At 43.1% G+C, this 14,123-nt stretch overlaps 1 long non-coding RNA gene across 2 annotated transcripts in view; it reads right to left on the bottom strand.

Moving 5' to 3' along the window:
• The window catches only part of LOC140211084 (uncharacterized), a 360,478-nt gene that overhangs the window by 167,133 nt on the left and 179,222 nt on the right, over positions 1-14,123 (bottom strand). Inside the window, exon 4 of one of the 2 annotated variants that reach the window (XR_011889382.1) lies at positions 9,782-9,858. The exons of the other annotated variant lie outside the window; for it this stretch is intronic. This is a non-coding gene — a long non-coding RNA (uncharacterized lncRNA). The remainder of the gene's footprint in view (positions 1-9,781; positions 9,859-14,123) is intronic. 2 annotated transcript variants of the gene reach the window in all.

The raw sequence follows: 14,123 nt of genomic DNA, 5'->3' as shown, positions 1-14,123 counted from the left end.
TCACATTCGCTCTTGAGCCACTCTGAGGCATCGTAGACCCTAGTATCTGGGAGATAACACCCCCCCCCCCCCGGCTTCTCTTCCACAGCCACGGAATTTCCGGTCCGTCTCCTTCCTATCGAGTTGAGTCTTCTATCACTACCACTCTGCCTGACTTTACCCTTCTCTGCTGAGCCTCCGAGCTGGCCATACTGCCACTGGCTTGGCTGCTGCTGCTGTGCCCTGATCATCACCCCCAGCAGATTCCAAAGGGGTATACTTGTTGCAGAGGGGAATGGTCACAGAAGAGCCTTGCACAGACTGCTTACTCAGCTACTGAGGGAAATGAACAATCAACATTTGGGGCCGAGACTCTTCATCAAGACTGATAAAGGATCTTGGCCCCAAATACCAACTCCTCATTTCTCCAACTGACCCTGTTGAGCTCCTCCAGCATTTTGTGAGCATTGCTCAGGATTTCCAGCATCTGCAGAATCACTTGTGTCTCTGATGTGCTACAAATGATCAAATGTGTCCTGCAAAGTGATTTAAGTGTCTGAGGATTCAGAGTGTTAGAATGTTGTCACTTGTTTCATAAGACATCCTACCTAGAAAGAAATAAAATAGTCTTTTCACTGTTGAATCTCAGCATTGACTCCAGTAACCACAGATAACTTAATTTATTCTCATTCCTTTTAACCAAGCTTAAACTGCTAAGACATATAAGGTCATGTATAATTTTAAGAATTTAAAACTACACTTCCCTGCAATTGTCCAATTATTACACATTCCTCAAATAAAGACAGGAACTAGGCTGTGAAAGGCAGTTGTTACTCCATCTATTTTTAGATTATTTTTTCCTGCAGTCATGGCAAGTGCTACCACATAGTTTATACTCACTGAGTTGCATTGTTTCCCTGATGATGATCAGAGACCATTAGCAAGGGTGCAGTTTACTTTTGGAACCAATGCAGCTGGCACTTTCACCTCGGGTGCATGCATAAAGGCAATTGAACAGCCAAATGAAATGAGGTTTTTCTTGTATGTATACTTATAGGGATGGAATGAGGGGATCATGAGAATCTTAGAGATGAGGTCAAGGGAAATTGGACTATATGCTGGAAATTAGGGCCAATGGATTTTTCAAAGGCAGCCCTGAAGAACCTTTTATTTTTCTCAGACTTCTGTGCTTCTTCCTCCCAAAGAATGGAAGGCATACAATAGAAGCCTAATTTAAAAAATGACAGATAGAATATTAATAGAAAGATATGGCATCAATACAGGCCATTTGGCCCACTGGCCCTGTTCCAACCATTAGCACTACTTACAAATTTATTTTATTAATCCCAATTTTTAAATCTGCTTACATTCTCAGATTCTATCATTCACCTCCACAGCCAGGGGCAACTTACAGTGGTAATTAACCTACTAATCTGCATATCCTTGGGATATGAGAAGAGTATCTGGAGGCAATCTACATGATGACAGGGAGAACATGCAAACTCTATACCCAAAGTCAGGATTGAAGCCAATTCTCTTGTACTGTGAGGCAGTGGTTGCACTAGCTGTGTCACTGTGGCATCTTTAAAGCTACTGTGTAGGAAAATGCACAACCAGTCAAGACGTATTTTTATATTAATAAAGTCAGAAAAGACTGAAACTATTCAACAAGTCAGGCAGCATTGTTGGAGAGTGACACAGAGGTTACGTTTTAGGTCATTAGGTCATTAACGTTAAAATTAACTTGGTTTCTTTTTCCATAGATGTTTTCTGATCGGTACAGTTTTTCCAGCACTTTTTTAACTTTTATTTTGGATTTCCAGTCTCTGCTCTACTCTAATTTTGATGTAATTGTTGGGTATGCAGAAGTTGGTGTGTGCAAGGCAAAGTAAAACAATCAAGTCATAGGGTGAAGAAAAATTGCAGAGATAGGTTTCAGCAACATGGCAGTGGTTTTGATATAAGAATAACATTCTTGAGGCTGAAGCAAACCACCTGGTCTTAAAAGGAAATATTTTCAGTTATGTACGATTCAGGTTAAGTATTTTCTTTTCAAGCTGGGAAGAAGACCAAATCCAGAGATGCAAAGCTTTCTTGCACAAGGCTAACAAGTTGGTTGCAGTTCACATTGATATAATCCTGCTTCATTAACATTCTAGAGCAACTAAGAAACAAGGCTAAAAGAGTCATAGAGTTACAGAAAAGTACAGCACAGAAACAGGCCCTTTGGCCCACCTATCCCATGCCCAACTATTTAAACTGCCTACTCCTATCGACCTGCACCAGGACCGTATTCCTCCATACCCCTGCTATCCATGCACCTATCCAGACTTCTCTTAAACTTGGAAATTGAAGACACATTTACCACTTGCGGTGGCAGCTTGTTCCATGCTCTCACGGCCCTCTGAATGAATATATTTCCCCTCATGATCCCTCTAAACTTTTACCTTTCAGGCTTAACCCATGACCTCTAGTGTAGTCCCACACTACCTCAGTAAAAAGTGCCTGCTTGCATTTACCCTATCTATACCTCTCATAGTCTCCCCTCAATCTTCTACATCCCAAGGAATAAAGTCCTGACCTACTCAATCTTTCCTTATAACACAAGTCTTCCAGTCCCAGCAACATCCTTGCAAATTTTCTCTGTACTCTTTCAACCTTATTTACATAAGTACGTGACCAAATCTGCACACAATACTCCTCCAAATTAGGCTTCACCAAGATCTTATATAGCTTCAACATAACATTCCATCACCTGTAGTCAATACTTTGATTTATGAAAGCCAATGTGCCAAAAGAATTTTGCTGATCCAGTTCACCCCACTGTTTGTCATGCAGATCACTGATATAGATGACAAGCAACAACAGACCCAGCACCGATCCCTGAAGCACTCCACCAGTCACAGGCCTTCAGTCAGAGAAGCAACCATCTACTACCACTCTCTGTCTTTTCCCACAAGGCCAATGTCAAATCCAATTTACTACCTGATCTTGAATGCCAAGCGACAGAACCTTCCAGACCAATCTCCCATGCAGGACATTGTAAAATGTCTTGCTAAGTTCCATGTAGACAACATCCACTGCTTTTCCCTCATCAATTTTCCCAGTAATTTCCTTGAAAAGCTCTATAAGGTGGTCTAGGCATGTTCTACCATGCACAAAGCCAGGCTAACTATCATTAATCAATCCATATTTATCCACATATATCCAGTTCCTTAGAATACCTTCGAATAACCTTCCCACTATTGGTATCAAGCTCACTGACCTAGAACTAAATTGTTTATTTTTAGAAACTTTCTTATACAGCAGAACAATATTAGTTATCCTCCAATCATCTAGTACTTCACTTGTCGCTAAGGATGATTTAAATATTTCTGCTAGGGCCCTGGCAATTTCTACACTTGCCCCCTATAGGATCTGCGAGAACAACTTGTCAGGCCCTATGGATATATCCACCCTAATTTGCCTTAGGGTCACAAACACCTCTCCCCTGTCTGTATAGGGTCCATGACCTCACTGCTATTTTGCCTCACTTCTAAAGACTGTGCATCCATCTCCTCAGTTAATACAGATGCAAAAAATCCATTAAAGATCTCCCTCATCTCTTGTGGCTCCACTCATAGATGACCATTCTGATCTTCCAGAGGACCAATTTTGGCCTTTGCAACCCTTTTGTTCTTAAGACCATAAGACCATAAGATATAGGAGCAGAAGTAGGCCGTTCAGCCCATTAGTCTGCACTTATATTCAATTATGGGCATATCCACTTCTTCCAGTCATCCCCACTCCCCTGCATTCTTCCCATACTCTTGGATGCCCTGGCTAATCAAGAACCTATCTATCTCTGCCATAAATACACCCAATGACTTGGCCTCCACAGCCACTCATGGCAACAAATTCCACAGATTTTCCACCCTCTAAATAAAGTAATTTCTCTGCATCTCTGTTCTAAATGGATGTCTTTCAATCCTGAAGTCATGCCCTCCTGTCCTAGATTCTACTACTATGGGAAATAACTTTGCCATATCTAATTTGTTCAGCCTTTTAACATTTGGAATGTATCTATAAGATCCCCCCTCATTCTCCTGAACTCCAGGGACTACAGCCCAAGAGCTGCCAGACGTTCCTCATACGATAAGCCTTTCATTCCTGGAATCATTCTCGTGAATCTTCTCTGTACCCTCTCCAATGTCAGTATATCCTTTCTAAAACAAGGAGCACAAAACTGCACACAATACTCCAAGTGTGGTCTCATGAGTGCCTTATAGAGCCTCTACATCACATCCCTGCTCTTACATTCTACATCTCGAGAAATGAATGCCAACATTGCATTCGCCTTCTTCACCACTGACACAACCTGGAGGTTAACCTTAAGATATCCTGCACAAGGACTCCCAAGTCCCTTTGCATCTCTGCATTTTGAATTCTCTCCCCATCTAAATAATAGTTTACCCATTTATTTCTTCTACCAAAGTGCATGAACACAGACTTTCCAACATTGTATTTCATTTGCCACTTCTTTGCCATTCCCGTAGGCTATCTAAGTCTCTCTGCAGGCTCTCTGTTTCAACACTACCTGCTCCCCCACCTATCTTTACATCATCAGCAAATTTAGCCACAAATCCATTAATCCTATAAACTAAATCATTGACATACATTGTTAAAAACAGCGGTCCCAACACCATCCCTTGTGGAACTCCGCTGGTAACCGGCAGCCAATCAGAATAGGATCCCTTTATTCCCACTCTCTGTTTTCTGCCCATCAGTCAATGCTCCACCCACGCTAGTAACTTCCCTGTAATTCCATGGGCTCTTATCTTGCTAAGCAGCCTCATGTGCGGCACCTAGCAAAGGCCTTCTGAAAATCCAAGTACACCACGTCTACTGCACCTTCTTTGTCTACCCTGCTTGTAATTTCCTCAATAAACTGCAGTCCTAAAGTGTTCTTAACATATCTGTAGAATCCCTTAGGATTCTCCTTCATCTTGTTGGCTAAGGCAAACTCATGCCTTCTCTTAGCCCTCCTGATTTCTTTCACAAGTGTTCCTTGGCATTTCTTATACTCCATAAGTGCCTCATTTGTTCCTACCTGCTAGGCACCTCCTTTTTTTCTTAACCAGAATCTCAATATCTTGAAAACCAAGGTTCCCTAAACTTGTTAACTTTACCTTTTATTCTGAATATAACTGATCTTTAACTTTACCTTTTATTCAGAATATTCTGAATATTTATTCTGAATATAAATGCCTTTATATTTAGGCACATACAAACTTTATTCCCTCAAAATTTCACTTTTGAAGTCTCCCAGTCACCAAGTACACCTTTGCCAGAAAACAGCCTATCCCAATCCACACTTGCCCAATCTTTTCTGATGCCATCAAAATTGGCCTTTCTCCAATTTAGAATGTCAACCTGCAGACCAGACCTATCCTTTTCCATATTTACCTTGAAACTAATGACATTATGATTACTAGAGGCAAAGTGCTCTCCAACACAAATTTCTGTCATCTGCCCTGTCTCATTCCTAAATAGTAGATCACATACTGTTTGTGGGGACTGCTATGTACTGATTAAGGAAACTTTCCGAACACATCTAATGAACTCTATCCCATCTAGTCCTTTTACAGAATAGGTGTCCCAGTCAATATGTGGAAAGCTAAAATCATCTGCTATAACAACCTTATGTATCTTGCAACAGCCCGCAAACTCTCGACAAATTTGTTCCTCTAGATTCATGGACTGTTGGGTGGTCTATAATATAGACCCACTAACGTGGTCATACTTTTCTTAATCCTCAGTTCCACCCATAAAGCCTCAATAGACGAGTTCACCAGTCTGTTCTGACTGAGCACTGCCGTGACATATTCCCTGACCAGGATTGCTAACCCTTTAATCCCTCTCACTCTGTGTTTAAAGCAACAGAATCCCAGCTAGCCCTGTCCCTCCTGCAACCAAGTCTCACTATTGGGTCCAATGTAATAACTATATGTGTTGATCCATGCCCTGAGCTCAGCTGCCTTTCCTACAATACTTTTTGCATTGAAATATATGCAGCTTAGAACATTTGTTGCACCATGCTCAACATTTTGAATCCTGTCTGAGGTCTTTTGTGTTCGTCCATCGTCGTCAATGAGGACCTCGACACCATTATGATGGTGTCGAGACCAGCGCGTGATTTGGATTTAAGTGAGGGAGAGTTGCGCAGCATCAGCCTCACTCTCTCTTCCCAATTCCCATCTGGATCCAGTGGCAAGACAGAGTCGAGACGGCAGGAGATGGGACTAGGCGCAGTGGATGACCAGGACGTCTTCTGTGTCTTGTCCTTCTCTACACGTTCCACAACACTTGCAGAGACCGCCTTCTTAATCGTTGTACCTTCCATTGGTCTCGTCCGCTCAATCCGCCGGAGTCTGTCTTCACATGCTGGGATAGACAACACCTTATCTCACCGAGGGTCTGAGACCCGTCAACTACCCTCACCTGGTTTAGCCGGCTTGTCGAAGCTGTTGCCTGGGGTGTGGCCACTGTCGCATGCAAACAGCTACGGGGAGCCACAGGTGAGAGCTGAGTGCCAGGTGAGGACCAAAGGTGGACTAACCACCTTGAAAAGGATGCAATATGTTCCCCCACCAGAGGTTCTGCCCCTCCCTGACACCCCATACACCCCATGTGGTCTTAGCACCATCTATCTCCACAACCTCTCCACAATCTTTTCTGGCATTCTGGTTCCATCCCCCTGCAACTCTAATTTAGACCACCCCCTGCAGCACTCACAAACCTTCCCACTAGGATATTAGTTACCCCCCCCCCCAGTTCAGATGCAAACCATCTCTTCCGTACAGGTCTGCCTTCTCTGGAAGAAAGCCCAATGATCCAGAAACCTGATACCCTCCCTCCTCCACCAACTCCTCGGTGTAGTACAGAGACTATCTTCTATATATACACGGAAGATGATCTTAAACTTAAGAATGATTGAGGAAGGGGAGAAATTGGCAGTTGAAGCTGTAGACTAAAATAGTGTTGACTATGCAGAGATTTGAGGAAGAGTTATTGAATGGAGTTTCCTTGAAAACACAGTGAGCAATCCATCCTTGGAGGGGATCTGATTGTAGTACAGCACTCACTGTGTTGAAAGCTCTGCAAAGACAAGGAAGCTCAGGAGGAATCGTGTGCTTTGATGGTAGTCACACAGGATGCTGCAACTGATTAGATAGTCTTATTATTAAGAGACAGGGCAGAAAGCCAGTTGAATGGATTTGATTAGAGTGATAGGAACAGTGGGCAAATCTTGGAGGCAATTCGGACAACTAAAAATAGAAAATGCTGGAAATTTAGGCAGAAATACTATTAGAATGGATTTGGGACTTTGTTCAAAATATACTTAAAATAAACAAACACCAAAACTTTATCACGGTTCTCCAAAGGGTGTGGTATGTAATGATATTTCTCTGCAAATAAAGTTAGGCATTTTGCCTAATTGTAAGTGAATATTGTGACTGACAGCAAGGAAAAGGAAACAGAAATAATCGCCTCTGAAATGTACTGTTCCCTACAGAACTCACAAACAAAATGAATAGCACTACATAAAGTTTCATTTTGTTTTCCTGGTACTCTATTCTACTGGAGTACAGTGACATTGGACTCAGAAATGGAAACAAACATTTCAATATTAGGCCCTTTCATAGCTATTACTCTTCAGGTGCTGCAGCAACCAAGACATTAACATTTATGCATTTTAAATAAACCAACAATTACTTGTAAGTATTAAAAACTGCTAGATATTTCAGTATTTGAATTTAAAAAGGCAATTTTTATTAAAGGCATGAATCAACTGTGAATAGCTGTCTGTGGCAGATGGTGGATTGACCTTTCGTTCTGGTCATCTCAAACACTGAAGTATTGATTAGATAGGAAAGGAATAGTTGTATGTTTGATATAGCAGACTATGTTAATTGATGGTACATTATTCCTTACTTGGGTTTGAGGACCCAAGTTCAATCCTGGCCTTGGATGCTGTCTGCGTAGGGTTTGCAAGTTCTATTTGTTATCTATGGGTTTTTGCTGTGAGGTCTGGTTTGCGTCCATCTTGTAAAGAGGTGCTGGAAAGCTAATTGGCAACTGCTAGCTGTAAATTATCCTTCGTGCAGGGAGGTGACAAAACAATCAAGGGGAACAATAGGCTCATGTGAGAAAATAGCTGCAGGGGCACACGGAAAAAAGGGAGGGTGGAGGAATAGGAGTGATGAGATTGCTTTGTCAGAAGCTAGCATGGGTTCAATGGACCAAATGGCCATCCCCTGCACAGTAATAGAAAATAACAATATACAAGCAACTGCAGCAGGAGCCTGAACTTTCAACACGTATACAGGTCAAGCGTACAGGAAATAAGAGATACTTGTTTATACTATTTGCATTTTGTAAATCCTAAGAGAATGCAAGTCCCTTGCAATCAGAAACAGCAGAAATTATAATGGGGAACAAACAAACAGAAATATAATTAAACAAATACTTCGGTTCCGTCTTCAGAGAAGCTAACATAAAGAACGTATCAGATGTGCTGGAGGACATTAATTCCTTCTTTTTCTTAGCACTTAAGAAAATTGGAGAAATTAATGGCACTGAGACCCAGCAAATCCCCAGGCCCAATATATTTATCCTGGCCACTAAAAGAGGTAGCCGTGGAAATTGTACATTCATTCAATGTCTTCTGTCATAATTCTATTTAAAAAAGTGAGAAAAGGACAAAGAATTTTGGGCTTACCAGTAGTAGGGTAAATCTGTTGTTGTGGCAATATGAACCCTAACCTTGGAAAAATACAGAGGCAGAGAGGTAGAATGTGGTAGAGATTAATACAGCCACTAAAACGTGACTACCTTGTCCACTTGTCAGCAGACCTTGTTCAGCAGGCTGTAAATACCAGTCACTGTCTGAAGCCACTCCTGAGATCAAGGTGTCCTGACATTTGAGAAAGTACATCTGCCTGGATGCCCTGCTTCTTGACTTCTTGAAACTTCCTGTAAATACCATTTCTTTGCTTTGAACATCAATGTAATCTTACATGCAAAAATCTTAGTGCACTCACAGAGAATTTCACTCCACAAATTGTTTGGAAATGTCTTTGAGCTTTCTGGTTTTTGAGGAACGGTGCAAAACACCATTCCCACCCAGGAACGGCTTGCAGAGGATAACAGTCATTGATATTGCCTCCTGACTTTCCATACTTTTCTGCATGTTCTTGCTGAAAACTTCATGGTGCAACAACAATAAATACTAATGGTGTTACTGTTGAGATAACACAAAATCAGAGGCTTACTTAAAGTCCAGAGAGCCATTTTCATTACTGGTATACTGTAAGTCCTCCTCTGGCTCAGCCGTCCTGGGATTGAGACAGGATACTTATAGGAAAAGGGAAGGAATTTCTGAAGCGTAATGTATTTTTCATTACTGACTTCATAAGGTCGAAGTTAATATATAAAAAAATCTATATTTTTTTTACTTGCAAACTGTGCTGATGATTTATTCTTGATCAATGTTAATTATTGGAGGCATTTAGAACATAGAACATAGAATAGTACAGCACAGTACAGGCCCTTCGGCCCTCAATGTTGTGCCGACCCTCAAACCCTGCCTCCTCTATAACCCTCCCACGTTAAATTCCTCCATATACCTGTCTAGTAGTCTCTTAAATTTCACTAGTCTATCTGCCTCCACCACTGACTCAGGCAGTGTATTCCACGCACCAACCGCTCTCTCAGTAAAAAACCTTCCTCTAATATCCCCCTTGAACTTCCCACCCCTTACCTTAAAGCAGGGGTCCCCAACCTTTTTTCCATCGCGGACCGGTTTAATATTGACAATATTCTTGCGGACTGGCCGACCTGCAACCGGAATATAGGTTATAAGTCACTTATAAGTGGCTAATACACTCATAATCGTCTCTAAAGGGGTTTATCTAATGAATTTAACACACAGCGCATATTTTCCTCGCATGAATACAGTGATGTCAATTCTAACAGTGGTCCCAAACCTCCGGGCCACGAAGAATGCAGCAGTACAGCGGTGGCCGAAACGCACCCAGCACAACTTTAAGAAAAAAGCCAAAATAAACAAGCTAATTGATTAGGTGCTGCCCAGCACGTAAATGTCGGCCCAGATCAGAGGCGACGCAATCGGCAATGTGTTTGGATATTAAACACACAGCGCATAGTTTCCTCGTATGAACATATAAAATCATTGCAACACACCAATATCACTGAATCAGTGGGAGCCCTGGGCTTGTTTTCCTGCAACAAGACGGTCCCATCAAGGGGTGATGGGAGACAGCGATACTCGAAGGAGGTTCCTTTATGTCCAGTCTATTCTGCAATTTAGTTTTCGTTACATTCATTGTAGAAAAATCTGCTTCGCAGTGATATGATGTTGGAAATGGAAGCAACATTTTCAGTGCTTTCGTGGCTATCTCAGGATATTCAGCCTTGATTTTGATCCAGAATGCTGGCAGAGATGTTGTGTCAAACATACTTTTCAGCCCGCCGTCATTTGCAAGTTCGAGGAGTTGATCTTCTTCCCACGCTGACATGGAAGATTCACCGGAAACGTTCACAAATGGGTCACGGACCTATTCCTTTGCACTTCTTTGGTCATTTGCATCTTCGGTCACTGATGACCTCGCATGCGTTAAAGTTCAACAGTGGGCGTGACAGGGAATGAGGAAAGGTGCAGCTGACTCATATCATTTCATATCGTCAAATCATATTGTTTCCTCGTGGCCCGGTAGCACATGCTTTGCGGCCCGGTACCGGTCCGCGGTCCGGTGGTTGGGGACCGCTGCCTTAAAGCCACGTCCCCTTGTATTGACCAGTTTTGCCCTGGGGAAGAGGCGCTGGCTATCCACTCTATCTATTCCTCTTAATGTCTTGTATACCTCTATTGTGTCCCCTCTCATCCTCCTTCTCTCCAAAGAGTAAAGCCCTAGCTCCCTTAATCTCTGATCATAATCCATACTCTCTAAACCAGGCAGCATCCTGGTAAATCTCTTCTGTACCCTTTCCAATGCTTCCACATCCTTCCTATAGTGAGGTGACCAGAACTGGACACAGTACTCCAAGTGTGGCCTAACCAGAGTTTTATAGAGCTGCATCATTACCTCGCGACTCCTAAACTCTATCCCTCGACTTATGAAAGCTAACACCCCATAAGCTTTCTTAACTACCCTATCTAACTGTGAGGCAAATTTCAGGGATCTGTGGACACGTACCCCCAGATCCCTCTGCTCCTCCACACTACCAAGTATCCTGACATTTACCTTGTACTCTGCCTTGGAGTTTGTCCTTCCAAAGTGTACCACCTCACACTTCTCCAGGTTGAACTCCATCTGCCACTTCTCAGCCCACTTCTGCAACCTATCAATGTCTCTCTGCAATTTTTGATAATTCTCTACACTATCTACAACACCACCAACCTCTGTGCCATCTGCAAACTTGCCAACCCACCCTTGTACCCCAACATCCAGGTCGTTAATAAAAATCATGAAAAGTAGAGGTCCCAGAACCAATCCTTGTGGGACATCACTAGTCACAACCCTCCAATCTGAATGTACTCCCTCCACCATGACCCTCTGCCTTCTGCAGGCAAGCGAATTCTGAATCCACCTGGTCAAACTTCCCTGGATCCCATGTCTTCTGACTTTCTGAATAAGCCTACCATGTGGAACCTTGTCAAATGCCTTACTACAATCCATATAGATCACATCCACTGCACTACCCTCATCTATATGCCTGGTCACCTCCTCAAAGAACTCTATCAGGCTTGTTAGGCACGATCTGCCCTTCACAAAGCCATGGTGACTGTCCCTGATCAGACCATGATTCTCTAAATGCCCAGAGATCCTATCTCTAAGAATCTTTCCCAACAGCTTTCCCACCACAGATGTAAGGCTCACTGGTCTATAATTACCCCGACTATCCCTACTACCTTTTTTGAATAAGGGGACAACATTCGCCTCCCTCCAATCCCCTGGTACTATTCCATAGACAATAAGACAATAACCTAGCCAGCGGCTCAGCAATCTCTTCCCTCACCTCATGGAGCAGCCTGGGGAATATTCCGTCAGGCTCCGGGGACTTACCGTCCCGATGTATTTTAATAACTCCAACACCTCCTCTCCCTTAATATCAACATGCTCCAGAACATCAACCTCACTCATATTGTCCTCACTGTCATCAAGTTCCCTCTCATTGGTGAATACTGAAGAGAAGTATTCATTGAGGACCTCGCTCACTTCCACAGCCTCTAGGCACATCTTCTCACCTTTATCTCTAATCGGTCCTACCTTCACTCCTGTCATCCTTTTTTTCTTCACATAATTGAAGAATGCCTTGGGGTTTTCCTTTACCCTACTCGCCAAGGCCTTTTCATGCCCCCTTCTTGCTCTTCTCAGCCCTTTCTTATGCTCCTTTCTTGCTTCCCTGTATTCCGCAATAGACCCATCTGACCCTTGCTTCCTAAACCTCATGTATGCTGCCTTCTTCCACCTGACTAGATTTTCCAACTCACTTGTCACCCGTGGTTCCTTCACCCTACCATTCTTTATCTTCCTCACCGGGACAAATTTATCCCTAACATCCTGCAAGAGATCTCTGAACATCAACCACATGTCCATAGTACATTTCCCTGCAAAAAAATCATCCCATTTCACACCTGCAAGTTCTAGCCTTACAGCCTCATAATTTGCCCTTCTCCAATTAAAAATTTTCCTGTCCTCTCTGATTCTATCCTTTTCCATGATAATGCTGAAGGCCAGGGAGTGATGGTCACTGTCCCCCAGATGTTCACCCACTGAGAGATCTGTGACCTGACCCGGTTCATTACCTAATACTAGATCTAGTATGGCATTCCCCCTAGTCAGCCTGTCAACATACTGTGACAGGAATCTGTCCTGGACACACTTAAACTCTGCCCCATCCAAACCCTTGGAACTAATCAGGTGCCAATCAATATTAGGGAAGTTAAAGTCACTCATGATAACAACCCTGTTATTTTTGCACCTTTCCAAAATCTGCTCCTCGGTATCTCTGCTGCTACCAGGGGGCCTATAGAATACTCCCAATAGAGTAACTGCTCCCTTCCAGTTCCTGACTTCCACCCATACTGACTCAAAAGAGGATCCTGCTACATTACCCACCCTTTCTGTAGCTGTAATAGTATCCCTGACCAGTAATGCCACCTCTCCTCCCCTTTCCCCCCCTTTCTACCCCTTTTAAAGCACTGAAATCCAGGAATATTGAGAATCCATTCCTGCCCTGGTGCCAGCCAAGTCTCTGTAATGGCCACTACATCATCATTCCATGTATGTATCCAAGCACTCAGTTCATCACCTTTGTTCCTGATGCTTCTTGCATTGAAATACACGCACTTTAGCCCTTCTACCTTACTACCTTTACACCCTTTATTTTGCTTTTCTTTCCTCAAAGCCTCTTTATATGTTAGATCTGGCTTTATTCCATGCAGTTCTTTCACTGCTCTATCGCTCCAGATCCCATCCCCCTTGCAAATTAGTTTAAACCCTCCTGAACCATGCTAGCAAATCTACCTGCAAGGATATTGCTCCTCCTCGAGTTCAGGTGCAACCCATCCAATCTGTACAGGTCCCACCTTCCCCAGAAGAGATCCCAATGATCCAAAAATCTAAAACCCTGCCCCCTGCACCAACTTCTCAGCCATGCACTCAAGTGCCATCTCCCCCAATTCTTACCATCACTATCATGTAGCACTGGCAGCAATCCTGAGAACGCCACCCTTGAGGTCCTGTTCTTCAGCCTTCTGCCTAGTTCCCGAAACTCACACTTCAGGACCTCTTCCCTCTTCCTGCCTACGTCGTTGGTCCCAACATGTATCACAACTTCCGGTTGCTTTCCCTCTCATACCAGGATGTCGTGCACCCGGTCACAGACATCCAGGACCCTGGCACCTGGGAGGCAACAAACCATGCGGGTGTCCTTCTCACGTCCACAAAATCTCCTGTCTGCTCCCCTGACTATAATAGCCTCTAACTAGTTAGCATTTCCTTTTTAAATATACGGGATGCAGTAGTTCTTTTTTTTAATCTGCCTAATAATTCCTTTCATGGAAGGACCTGTAATTC

The sequence above is a fragment of the Mobula birostris genome, chromosome 16 (assembly GCF_030028105.1).
Source record: "Mobula birostris isolate sMobBir1 chromosome 16, sMobBir1.hap1, whole genome shotgun sequence".
Taxonomy (NCBI): domain Eukaryota; kingdom Metazoa; phylum Chordata; class Chondrichthyes; order Myliobatiformes; family Myliobatidae; genus Mobula; species Mobula birostris.
Note: the sequence above shows the minus strand (reverse complement) of the source record. Positions and strands in the feature narration are given on the sequence as shown.